This window comes from Artemia sp. Qi Xiang Cuo, chromosome 6 (genome assembly GCF_049724085.1).
Source record: "Artemia sp. Qi Xiang Cuo chromosome 6, ASM4972408v1, whole genome shotgun sequence".
Lineage (NCBI taxonomy): Eukaryota > Metazoa > Arthropoda > Branchiopoda > Anostraca > Artemiidae > Artemia > Artemia sp. Qi Xiang Cuo.
Window position 1 is genome coordinate 12,358,797 of NC_142799.1, and position 13,546 is coordinate 12,372,342.

A 13,546-nucleotide genomic window follows, 5' to 3' on the forward strand; every position below is an offset into this window, starting at 1 on the left:
CATGTCTTTCTCTGTTTACATGTCTGATTCTATTTGTTTGTATGTCTAGGTTGGTGTTTGCAAGTCCAAGTATTTGTCTTTGTTGGTTTTTATATCTAAAGTACTTGTCTTTCTCTGTTTGCATGTCTGATTCTATTTGTTTGCATGTTTGTGTTGGTGTTTGCAATTCCGAGTATTTGTCTTTGTTGGTTTGTGTATCTAAAGTGCCTGTGTTTCTCTGTTTGCATGTCTGATTCTATTTGTTTGCATCTCTGGGTTGGTGTTTGCAAGTCCAAGTATTTGTTCTTGTTGGTTTGTATATCTCAAGTGCCTGTCTTTCTCTGTTTGCATGTCTGATTCTATTGGTTTGCATGTCTGGGTTGGTGTTTGCAAGTCCAACTATTTGTCTTTGTTGGTTTGTATATCTAAAGTGCCTGTCTTTCTCTGTTTGCATGTCTGTGTCTAGTTCTTTGCGTGTCTGGGCTGGTGCTTGCAAGTCCAAATTTTTGTCTTTGTTGGTTTTGTTTATCTAAGTCGCCTGTCTTTCTCTGTTTGCGTGTCTCATTCTATTTGTTTGAATGTCTGGGTTTATGTTTGCTAGTACCAGTATTTGTCTTGTTGGTTTGTATATTTAAAGTTTCTGTCTTTCTCTCTTTGCATGTCTGATTCTATTTGTTTGCATATCTGGGTTGGTGTTTGCAAGTCCAAGTATTTGTTCTTGTTGGTTTGTATATCTAAAGTGCCTGTCTTTCTCTGTTTGCATGTCTGATTCTATTGGTTTGCATGTCTGGGTTGGTGTTTGCAAGTCCAACAATTTGTCTTTGTTGGTTTGTATATCTAAAGTGCCTGTCTTTATCTGTTTGCATGTCTGATTCTATTTGTTTGCATGTCTGGGTTGGTGTTTGCAAGTCCAAGTATTTGTCTTTGTTGGTTTGTATATCTAAAATGCCTGTCTTTCTCTGTTTGCATGTCTGATTCTATTTGTTTGCATGTCTGGGTTGATGTTTGCTAGTCCAAGTATTTGTCTTGTTGGTTTGTATATTTAAAGTTTCTGTCTTTCTCTCTTTGCATGTCTGATTCTATTTGTTTGCATATCTGGGTTGGTGTTTGCAAGTCCAAGTATTTGTTTTTGTTGGTTTATATATCTAAAGTGCCTGTCTTTCTATGTTTGCATGTCTAATTCTATTTTTTTGCAAGTCTGAGTTGGTGTTTGCAAGTCCAAGTATTTGTCTTTGTTGGTTTGTATATCTGAAGTCTTTCTCTGTTTGCATGTCTGATTCTATTTGTTTGCATGTCTGGGTTGGTGTTTGCTAGTACAAGTATTTGTCTTTGTTGGTTTGTATAGCTAAAGTGCCTGTCTTTCTCTGTTTTCATGTCTGATTCTATGTGTTTACATGTCTGGATGGGTGTTTGCAAGTCCAAGTATTTGTCATTGTTGGTTTGTATATCTAAAGTGACTGTCTTTCTCGGTTTACATGTCTGATTCTATTTGTTTGCATGTCTGGGTTGGTGTTTGCAAGTCCAAGTGTTTGTCTTTGTTGCTTTGTATATCTAAAGTTCCTGTCTTTCTCTGTTTGCATGTCTGATTCTATTTGTTTGGATATTTGGATTGGTGTTTGCAAGTCCAAGTATTTGTCTTTGTTGGTTTATATATCTAAAGTGCCTGTCTTTCTCTGTTTGCATGTCTGATTCTATTTGTTTGCATGTCTGGGTCGGTGTTTGCAAGTCCAAGAATTTGTCTTTGTTGGTTTGAATATCTAAAGTGTATGTCTTTCTCTGTTTGCATGTCTGATTCTATTTGTTTGCAAGTCTGGGCTGATGTTTGCAAGTCCAAGAATTTGTCGTGGTCGGTTTTTATATATATAGTGCCTATCTCTCTATCTTTGTGTGCCTGATTACATTTGTGTTCATGTCTGGGTTGGTCTTTGCAAGTAAAAGTATTTGTTATTATTGCTTAGGATATAAAGATTGCATGTATTTATATGTTTGCACATCTGATTCTATTTGTTTGCATGTTTGGATTTGTGTTTGCAAGTCCAAGTATTTGTCTTTGTTGGTTTGTATATCTAAAGTGCCTATCTTTCTCTCTTTGCATGTCTGATTCTATTTGTTTGCTTGTTTGGGTTGGTGTTTGGAAGTCCAAGTATTTGTCTTTGTTGGTTTGTATATCTAAAGTGCCTGTCTTTCTCTGTTTGCATGTCCGATTCTATTTGTTTGCATGTCTGGGTTGATGTTTGCAAGTCCAAGTATTTGTCTTTGTTGGTTTGTATATCTAAAGTGCCTGTCTTTCTCTGTTTGCATGTCTGTATCTATTTGTTTGCAAGTCTAGGTTGGTGTTTGCAAGTCCAAGTATTTGTCTTTGTTGGTTTGTATATCTAAAGTGCCTGTCTTTCTCTGTTTGCATGTCTGATTCTATTTGTTTGCATGTCTGGGTTGCTGTTTGTAAGTCCAAGTATTTATCTTTGTTGGTTTGTATATCTAACGTGCCTGTCTTTCTCTGTGTACATGTCTGATTCTATTTGTTTGCATGTCTGGGTTGGTGTTTGCAAGTCCAAGTGTTTATCTTTGTTGGTTTGTATATCTAAAGTGCCTGTCTTTCTCTGTTTGCATGTCTGATTCTATTTGTTTGCATGTTTGGATTGGTGTTTGCAAGTCCAAGTATTTTTCTTTGTTGGGTTGTATATCTGAAGTACTTGTCTTTCTCTGTTTGCATGTCTGATTCTATTTGTTTGCATGTCTGGGTTGGTGTTTGCAAGTCCAAGTATTTGTCTTTGTCGGTTTGTTTATCTAAAGTGCCTGTGTTTCTCTGTTTGCATGTCTGATTCTATTTGTTTGCATGTCTGGGTTGGTGTTTGCAAGTCCAAGTATTTGTTCTTGTTGGTTTGTATATCTCAAGTGCCTGTCTTTCTCTGTTTGCATGTCTGATTCTATTTGTTTGCATGTTTGGATTGGTGTTTGCAAGTCCAAGTATTTATCTTTGTTGGTTTGTATATCTAACGTGCCTTTGTTTCTCTGTTTACATGTCTGATTCTATTTGTTTGCATGTCAGGGTTGGTGTTTGCAAGTCCAAATATTTGTCTTTGTTGGTTTGTATATCTAAAGTGCCTGTCTTTCTCTGTTTGCATGTCTGATTCTATTTGTTTGCATGTCTGGGTTGCTGTTTGTAAGTCCAAGTATTTATCTTTGTTGGTTTGTATATCTAACGTGCCTGTCTTTCTCTGTGTACATGTCTGATTCTATTTGTTTGCATGTCTGGGTTGGTGTTTGCAAGTCCAAGTGTTTGTATTTGTTGGTTTGTATATCTAAAGTGCCTGTCTTTCTCTGTTTGCATGTCTGTATCTATTTGTTTGCAAGTCTAGGTTGGTGTTTGCAAGTCCAAGTATTTGTCTTTGTTGGTTTGTATATCTAAAGTGCCTGGGTTTCTCTGTTTGCATGTCTGATTCTATTTGTTTGCATGTCTGGGTTGCTGTTTGTAAGTCCAAGTATTTGTCTTTGTTGGTTTGTATATCTAAAGTGCCTGTCTTTCTCTGTTTAAATGTCTGATTCTATTTGTTTGCAAGTCTTGGTTGGTGTTTGCAAGTCCAAGTATTTGTCTTTGTTGGTTTGTATATCTAAAGTGCCTGTCTTTCTCTGTTTGCATGTCTGATTCTATTTGTTTGCATGTCTGGGTTGGTGTTTGTTAGTCCAAGTATTTGTCTTTGTTGGTTTGTATATCTAAAGTGCCTGTCTTTCTCTGTTCACATGTCTGATTCTATTTGTTTGCATGTTTGGATTGGTGTTTGCAAGTCCAAGTATTTGTCTTTGTTGGTTTGTATATCTACCGCGGCTGTTTTTCTCTGTTTGCATGTCTGATTCTATTTGTTGGCATGTCTGGGTTGGTGTTTGCAAGTCCAAGTATTTATCGTTGTTGGTTTGTATATCTAAAGTGACTGTCTTTCTCTGTTTGCATGTCTGATTCTATTTGTTTGCAAGTCTAGGTTGGTGTCTAGGTTGGCAAATCTCTGATACTTAGATTTTGCCAATCTTATTCTATGTATTCGACAAAGGATGATGATAAAGAATTTAATCACTATGATACTTCGATTTTGATTATATTATCCGATGCATCTGACAAAAGAACGTTGATACAGAATTAATCATTTGGATACTTAGATTTTGATAATAGTATCTGACGTATCTGACAAAAGATGTTGATAAATGATTTATTCACTCTGATACTTAGATTTTGGCAATGTTATCCAATCTATCCGACAAAAAATGTTGATATAGAGTTTAATCACTCTGATACTTAGATTTTGTGAATGCTATCAAAAGTATCATACAAATGATGCTGATAAAGGATTTATTCACTCTGCTACTCAGATTTTGTCAATGCTACCTGACGTAACCAAAAAAAGGTGTTGATAAAGAATTTATTCACTCTGATACTAGAGAATTTATTCACTCTGATGATTTGATAATGTTATCCGACGTATCTGACAATAGATGTTGATAAAGGATTTATTCACTCTGATACCTAGAATTTGTCAATATTATCCTATGTAGCCAACAAAAGATGTTGATAAAGAATTTAATTATTCTGATATTTCGATTTTGAATATGTTATCCGACGTATCCGAAAAAAGATGTTGGTAAAGGATTTGTACACTTTGATGCTTAGATTTTGATAATATTATCCGATGTATCCAATAAAAGATCTTGCTAATGAATTTATTGACTCTGATTATTCACGTATCTGACAAAAGATGTTGATAAATTATTTAATCACTCTGATACTTAGATTTGATAATGTTATCCGAGGTATCCGACAAAGGACTAAGGTAAGGGATTTATACACTCTGGTACTCAGATTCTGATAATGTTATCCGATTTATCCGATCAAAGATATTTATAATGAATTTATTCACAATGAAACTTAGATTCTGTGAATGTTATCCTATATTTTGTGAATTTTTTCACTCTGATACTTAGATTTTTTCAATGTTATTCTATGTATCCAACAAAGGATAACATGTCTTTATCATTCTCATTTTGTATTTCGAAAATATTAAATGTGAATTTTTTTTCAGCTTTGATTCCACTTCATATTATTCTAAGACATGTAAAAATAGAATATCACTGGGACAGTCGTTTAGTGTCTATGATCAAACATAAAGTACCATTTATGCAGCAGCATAAATAGAAATGATATTAATTTTAAAAAGTTGATATTTTTAAAAAATGGGATTTTTTTTGGTTTTAAGCATGTTTCATGTGATTCTAAGACATGTAAATAATATAGTATCCCTGTGAGAACTGCGTGGTGTCTATGAGCAAGCATAGAGTACCACTAATAAAGGTGCATAAATAAAAAATAAATAAAAAGTTGAATAATTTTCCGTCCAAAAAATTCCAAGTCAGAAAAAGAGAAATGTGCTACTACAAACATTATTTTTCTAATTGTAAACGTCATGACTAACATATCTATATCATTTTCAATTTGTATTTTGAAAATTTTAAATGTGAGTTTTTGGTTTTAAGCATTTTCATGTTATTCAAAGACATGTAAAAAAAATATAGTATCACTGGGAGAAATACGTAGTGTGTATGAGGAACCATCGAGTATCACTAATACTGGCGCATAAATATAAAAAAAAGTTGAATAATTTTTCGAGTCCAAATAACTCCAAGTCAGATAAAAAAGAAAAGTGCTACTACAAAAATTATTTTTCTAATAGTAAAAGTTATGACTAATATATCAATATCACTATCATTCTGTATTTCGAAAATATTAAATTTGAATTTTTTTTTTTTGGTTATAAGTATGTTTCATGTCATTCTAAGATATGTAAAAAAAAATTTAAAATGTTCTATGTTTTAAAAAAAATTTAAAAATGGAAAATAAAAGTTAAAAGAAAAGTAAAAAAACAATTAAAAAAAATTACAAAAAATGAAGGGGAGGGGGTCAAAAAGTTGGGGAGGGGGCGGGGGGCAGGTATTGGGGCCCTTAGAGGTTTCGGCATGGACGACTAACGGTTGCCGTATCATTGCCTAAAATGTAAACTTTCAATATGGCTACAAAATAAATTTCCTTTCGCCTTAAACGTAACACCTAAAACTTTTGCCTTAAACGTAACACCCAAAATGTCAAGTAATTTCTGAATGTTCCTTTGTTTTGGCAGCCATGCATTGACACATTTAAAATTCTTATGGCACCATATTAAATGTGATAAATTCTGGAAGAAATAATTTATCTCTCACCCTAAAGGAAGTCATAATCTGCGATTTATCCTTACCCATTTCCAAGCATTATTGATTTTTAGATCTAGGTTCTTGTCAGAATTCCTAGAAAAGTGGTCTGACGTCACTTCTCTCTGGACTAGTTCCTCTTCTTTTGCTTCTATACCAGTTATAATAGAAACAATGATCAATTAATCTTTAATATTCATAAAAAGCACGTTTTAATATATTTCAAATTTTTCACGGTAAAATTAAGAAACCAAATCCTTAGAGAAAATGGGGATGATTTGCTATGTAAGCAAAACTCCGAAGTACTTCCTACGGCTATAATAGCAGGAATACGGTATTTTTGTAGGCTTATTGTTTTATTTGATAGCCACAAGTTAAATGCAAGATAAATAAAATTACCCTAATAATTTTGTCTGCAGGCTCCTCTTGACATGACAAAAAAGTTTCGTTAAGCAGCTCTGTTTTGTCAGGTATCTGTAGATCAAGGTCAGGACTAGATTGTTCAGCAGATGATGCAAGATTATCTAATTCACATGCTGGAATGTGATCTTCTATCTCTTATATATGTGATCTTCTTCTATATTGAATTTAAGAGAAAGAAATGTAAAAAAATTGTCGGTTCGATTCAATCCCACAAAACCTCCAGTAATGATTCAAAGCCGTGACCACAGACTAAGAAAGCCGCCAGGACAGTTAGTTGCTCATTGCATTTAAGTTGCGAGAGTAAAATTAAGGAACAGCTAAAGAAATTGACTTTGCAGGCTACAACTAAATTTCATGCTAAGTTTCCAGTTGAAACAATAGTTTCTGAAATCAATAATGCAGTATATTTTGAGTATTATCCTAAATTTGAACTGATTAAAAAAAACATCTAAAGCATGCATGCATATGATTGATTTATAGCAAAACCGCGTTTTCAGCTTGAGCTCAAGCTAGATGATATAGAGCAGGAAGGTACAATAGTATTATATCAATCTAAGGAAGAGGGCAGGTAGGACATAACACTTTGAATCTAAGAAAGAGGGCAGGTAGGACATTACTGTGTCAATGAAAGGTAGCGGGCGGTCCCGTCTGATAGTGTCAATCTATAAAGGTTGACAGTCCACCCTACCACACAATGGGGCAGTACTCCCACCATACAAGCGGGCTATCATTCCAAGCAGATACATAGACAATCTAATGGGGATTTTCCGTTTATACAACTACAGACATTAAAAATCCATAGAACCTTACACATATAACATTAAAAAAAATACCAAGCATATATTGTCTAATGTTCAGTTGATATTTATGTTTCAATTATAATCCGTCTTCTATGAAAATCGTGATGTTTATGGTACAAATATTTTGAATTAAATTCATGTTTCTCTGAGAGTCATGGCTTTTTTTAACATTACGATGGTTTCCCAGTTCTATTTTTATGTTTTTGGAGGTTATGAAATTCAATGTGTTAGGCGTTTTGCCTGAGCGTGGGTACAAAAACTCTGATGGTGAGTTATTTACTCAGTTTGAAATTGTCATTTGAAATAACATGTTGAATTCAAACAAAAGGAGTAATAGCGAAAGCTACAAGCAAGAAGCAAGTTATTCATTGTATTCTTAGCAGGTGATGGGACTAATTGTGATATAGATTTTCGAAGGGTTTATTTAGTCCCCTTATAGTTAACGAATTGTATAGTTTTAACATCGTTTTATATTACTATTGAACTGATCATACCCTGGAATATTTTGAACTGGGTATATTCATAAGGGGGGGGGGACCCTCGCATATCGCCATATGAATTAACAATTAAATGAAATTAGTAGTAAGTACCGTGTCCACTGAATGCATGAATTATTTATCTGATGTAAGAAGTGAATGTGAGGCCTGAGATTTCCTATGGTGAAAGAATGAGGCTATAGCCATCTGAACCAACATGTGAATAATATTTTTGTTTTGTTAGTAATACATTCTAAGCAATAGGATGCAAGCATTTGCTATACCACTCTATGTGTTTGTATATCATGTGACATCTTTAGTTTTAATTAACTACCCTCCCTATTAGTTGTTCTTGAACCTTTTAATTCAATTTTTGAAATATTTTTGAACCTGGATCTTAAGGAGATGGAAAAGAGGCCATTTCAAAATTAAAAAGTGCGTAAACACCGCATTTGAATGGTTTGCGAGCTTAGCTCATAGGGCATATCTTACTTATTTTTGATTCTGAACATTTTTTTTATAAAGTTTTTTCAACTTTTTTTTCCTTGTCTTAAAATCTTCTTAAACATGCATATAGCAAAAAAAATTAACCGTGATATTTTAAAAGTATAAAATGAAGATGATATAAATGTATCTGTCGTAACTTTTTCTATTAGAAAAATAATGTTTGTAGTGACGTTTTTTTCTTTACTTAGTTTTTATTATTGAACTGAAATTTTACACCTTTTTTCTCAATATTTTAAGATCATACCAACAAAAGAATGACACTTTTGATTTAAATTTCCAAATCACATTCTTGTGCTTACCCTACTTCTATTGATGAGGACTGACGGGTCTCATTCAATCTTTTTTCGTGAGAAAAAAAAACTGAAATATTTTTTTGTCAAGGATTTCCCAGAGCTCCTCCTACTCGCAAAGAAGGCAAGGGGAGATGAAGCGATCCTTGTAGTCATAGTAAAGAGGCCTAAAGTTGTACATTATGGTTGTTTTCCAAGACCATTAGTCATTTGACCTGACATACACCAGACAACAGCCACCTATAATGCTGCCATGTCAATTTTGCAAGCTGTTTCCCCATCCATAGAAGCTGACATCTGTCAACCTGATGTACTCATGGAACCAGTCAACTCTCTCCATGATTACGTAAGAAAGATTGAATATTCTCTCTCTTATATCTGTGTGTATTTATCCCAGTGTGCGTGTTATAAAAAAAAGCAAAAAAAAAAAAAAAATTGAGTTATTAAGTGTTTAAGTGTATGTTAACAATGTTTTAATGAAAAAAACACAACAGTTCCATTTAAGGATATAACGTAAATTAAGAAGTCACAAAGTAGTAATAGGGTTCCTCTTATATAGTTTTAGGTTATTAAACGGTGAAAATATTTTTTTTTCAGCTTAATAGAAGTGTCTTGTCCCCATAAAAAAATGAAAGAATAAAAATATGACATAATTTCTCTTTCATAAGCCAGGTTACGCTTGATGCATCATATTAAACTTATACAAACACATGCATTCACACAAACACACACACACACACACACAAAAACACACACACCCACACCAAAAAACACAACCACACACAAAAACACACACACACACACACACTCCCACACAGACACACACACAAACCCAAACACACACACACACATACACACACAAACACACAAAAAAAAAGCTACGCACACACAAACACAAATATTCAAAAACAAACACAAAAACATAGACAGACACAAACACAGACACACACACAAAAACAAACACACACACATAAACACACACAAACACACACATACACACACACACACATATACTATATATATATATATATATATCATACATATATATATACTATACACACACACATATATATATATATACACACTATATACTATATATATATATATACTATATATATATATATATATATATATATATATATATATATATATATATATATATATATATATACATATATATATATATATATATATATATATATATATATATATACACACACACACATATATATACATATACACATATATATATACACACACACACAAACACACCCATACACACACACACACACACACACCCTCACACACACAGATACACACACATAGACACACACTATCACTCAACCACTCTCTCACTATCACACACACACACACACACACACACACACAAACGCACACAAACACACACACACATACACACACACACACATACACACACACACACAAACACACAAACACACACGCACAAACACACACACAGACAATCCAAATATTCTTTTCGGGTAAAAGAAAAATAACTTCAAATTCATTTTTTAGATAAATGTATTGGAACTCACTCCACCATCAAACCTAAGGACCAACATCTCATTTAACGTCATGGAGATACCTTTAGTAACACCACCATTACAATTTCAGGATAATCTTCATGTCGAGTCAGATGTATCCCAAGAGTGTATTGGAAAGTTTTTAAATGATTGTTTCGGTGTTGAAAGTAGTTGTATGCTACTCCGAAATGTTGTGGATAATTCCATTAATATTACAAGTACATCAACAGGGGGTTATCATTCCATTATATCAATAGAGAATTCTATTAATGTTCAAAGTACATCTAAAGGGGGTATAACTCAACCAACTACCCTCAAATCTCAAGGTGTATCAGAGAATAAATTGGCTGATCATCTTAGTCCTGATACACTCGAAGGTTTGTTGAGTGAGCTGGGGGATTTCACACAATGCAACATCCCCACCGTTGAAAAAATTCGTGCTGGATATGAAATTCCCGTAACGCCCCCTGTCATGCCTGATTTCAATTTAACTGACTCTGCCTTGCACAGTGTATATGTTTATAGAGCTGAATTTGAGGATGCATTTAATTCGCTAACATCGGGTAGCATCATAACGGATCCTTTAGATATAGTGTACTCCTATGTGGGGAAGATTTGAGCCCTTCTGGAAAGATGGATTCAGGAGGGATGGGATTAAGGCATACATCACACAAAAATTATTTATTTAAATGAAAAGGCGGATGAAGTTTATGAGTGTATAGTAACGGATTGGTTAGACAGTATAGTAACAAAATTAGATAATTATAGTGAGGTGGGTATTGGGTCGGTATTTTTATTTATTGAGAGTTTAGATGTTAATGTGGGTAAATTTAAAAAGAATTTTATTTTAAGGGGAGGTGGGAGGGGGCTTTTTGGGAAAAATATAATGAAGATTTAAAGGGGTGTAAAGGTGTACAACGATTTCGTTTCGATACAGGGCTTCAATGCTTCAAATATGAATTTCTTGTGGAAGCTCACAAGCCTCTGCAATGGGATGCTACTAAGACATTTTTGGACGATTTTGCAGTTAATGGGAGTCAAAACTTCTCTATAGTAGATTTTAATTGTTTAAATGATCAACATCCAGTAACACTTAATGGGATAACCAATTAATGAGCGGACTAATGCATATTTAAAGATTGGTGTTACAGTTTTACAATATGAAACAGAATTTGAGGAGGGTGAGCGCAAAAAGGGGTAATATTTCTAGTGAGGCTCCGTTTATTGAGTCCGTGGAATATTGGGTTGGGCTTCTTTACAAGCCTGCCAGCGACATTTTATTTCCAATACCAAAAATTAGCCTGGTTTTAAGTGAGGGTAAAGGGAAAAAGGGGGCATACCATAATTGTTCAATATGTCTTTCTAGATTCCGGTTAGAATTTAAGTTATATTATCATATGAAGCATTGCAAGCGTCACGGATGTCAATCTGTGCAGACAGGTAGCGGTGACAGGGCCAACTTGCGATTTAAGAACTTTCAAAATTCACTCCAACAGAGGGACAAGGTGGGCTTAGACTGTGAAGCCATCCTAATAGATGTGTATGATCCATTGAGTTCAAATCTTGTTAAAAAAACATGAGGCAATTGCAGTCTCTTATGCTCACGCACAAAGGGACTCATTTAATCCCATACAATTGGTAGAGGTTGTTGAGAGAATGGGAATTGAGAGAATGGGTTGTGAGGATTGTAGGTTCTTAGCCATGACAGCACTCATAAAAACAGCAAATAAATTAATATCACGGCTGCGCAATACATCCTATACATAAACCCGTAATACTTCCGTCACCAGAGGACGAGTTGGCCATTAAAACTGAAAAAAATGTTTTGGGTTTGTAACGGGGAATTTGTTGAGGGTAATTGGAAAGAGGGAAATTGGAAAGGGGGTAAGAAGAAAGGGGTAACAAGCATGGTCCGCGACCACGATCACTTGGGCAACCCGATTGTATCGGGATTGATTAATTTTCGTGGAGTGGCCCATCAATCGTGTAATTTAAACTTTAGCCAACAACCTGTTTATATGCAAAGTTCCAGCTATGATTTGAAATTTGTTTTACTGGTGTTGGCACGATTGCAACGAGGTGAAGTTGTAGATGGCTCATGGGTAGATGGTTCTTTTTCATATGATATCATACCGACGGGTATGTTTTTTATGGAGATCGTATCCTTAAAAGTGATCTGACTGGACAAGACACCGGCGTAAAGTTGGATGCAGTTTTTTTCGAAATGAACTCCCATTATCCATCGGCAATGTCTCACTATTCTTTGCCGAATGGTATTTACAAATGGCTTGACGATTCTCGTGCTTAAAATTTCCCCAACATTACCAATATTGAGGAGAATGAACCGCAAGGATAGTTTTTTTTAATCGACGGTGAAATACCGGTGGTGCATCGTGACTAGGTGAAGGATTTTATTTTCCCGTGCATAACAAGACCGGTGACTAAGGACTCTTTGAGTCCATAAAATATTTCTATGATAGAGGATGGGGCTGAGCACTGGACACCTTCAAAACAAAAACTTATTACTGACCATCATCCGAGAAAGAATATCGTTGTACATCACGTTCTTTTGCGGTGGATGGTAGCCAACGGTTTCAACGTCACAAGGATACATAGAGCCCTCTAATTTGAGAAAAAAACCTATTTGAAAACGTTTATTGACTCTTTTGTCGGTAAACGTTCCGAAACAAAAACGAAGGTTTGAAAGGAAATCTTTAAACTCATTTTGAACTCAGCCTTCGGTAAAATATGTGAGCGTGTACGCAATCGAAGCTATTGTGACGTTGTGATTGACCAAATAGAATGTGCTCGAATCGTTGCCGATCAAAACGTCACATAATTCACCATCACAGAATCCAATATGGTCCTCTTGCATAAAAAAAGAGACGTGATTTTAAATAAAAATATTGCAGGTGGCAGTGCCATAGCAGAAATTACAAAAAAACTCATGTTGTCATGAGTTTTTTAAGAAATTCTTTTACGATGTTCTAAGGTGCCAATGGTCGGGGGAGGGAGAAGTTCAAGTATATTACGGGGATACCGATTCACTTTTGCTAAAAGGAAGAACCGCGTATTTATTGGAAGATTTGGAAAAAGGCGCGCACATGAGCTCTCAAATGGACTTTGCCAATTGGGACGAGTCCGTTTTCCCAGATCTAGTCAAGCGCCAGGCCCCAAATCAGTTATTAATGTTAAAATAAGAGATGGGGAGCGATTTGATTTCCACTGTTGTGCTTGCAGGTCCTAAGGTGTACCGTGTGCAAACAAACAATGATGTGATCAAAAAAGTCTGCAAGGGG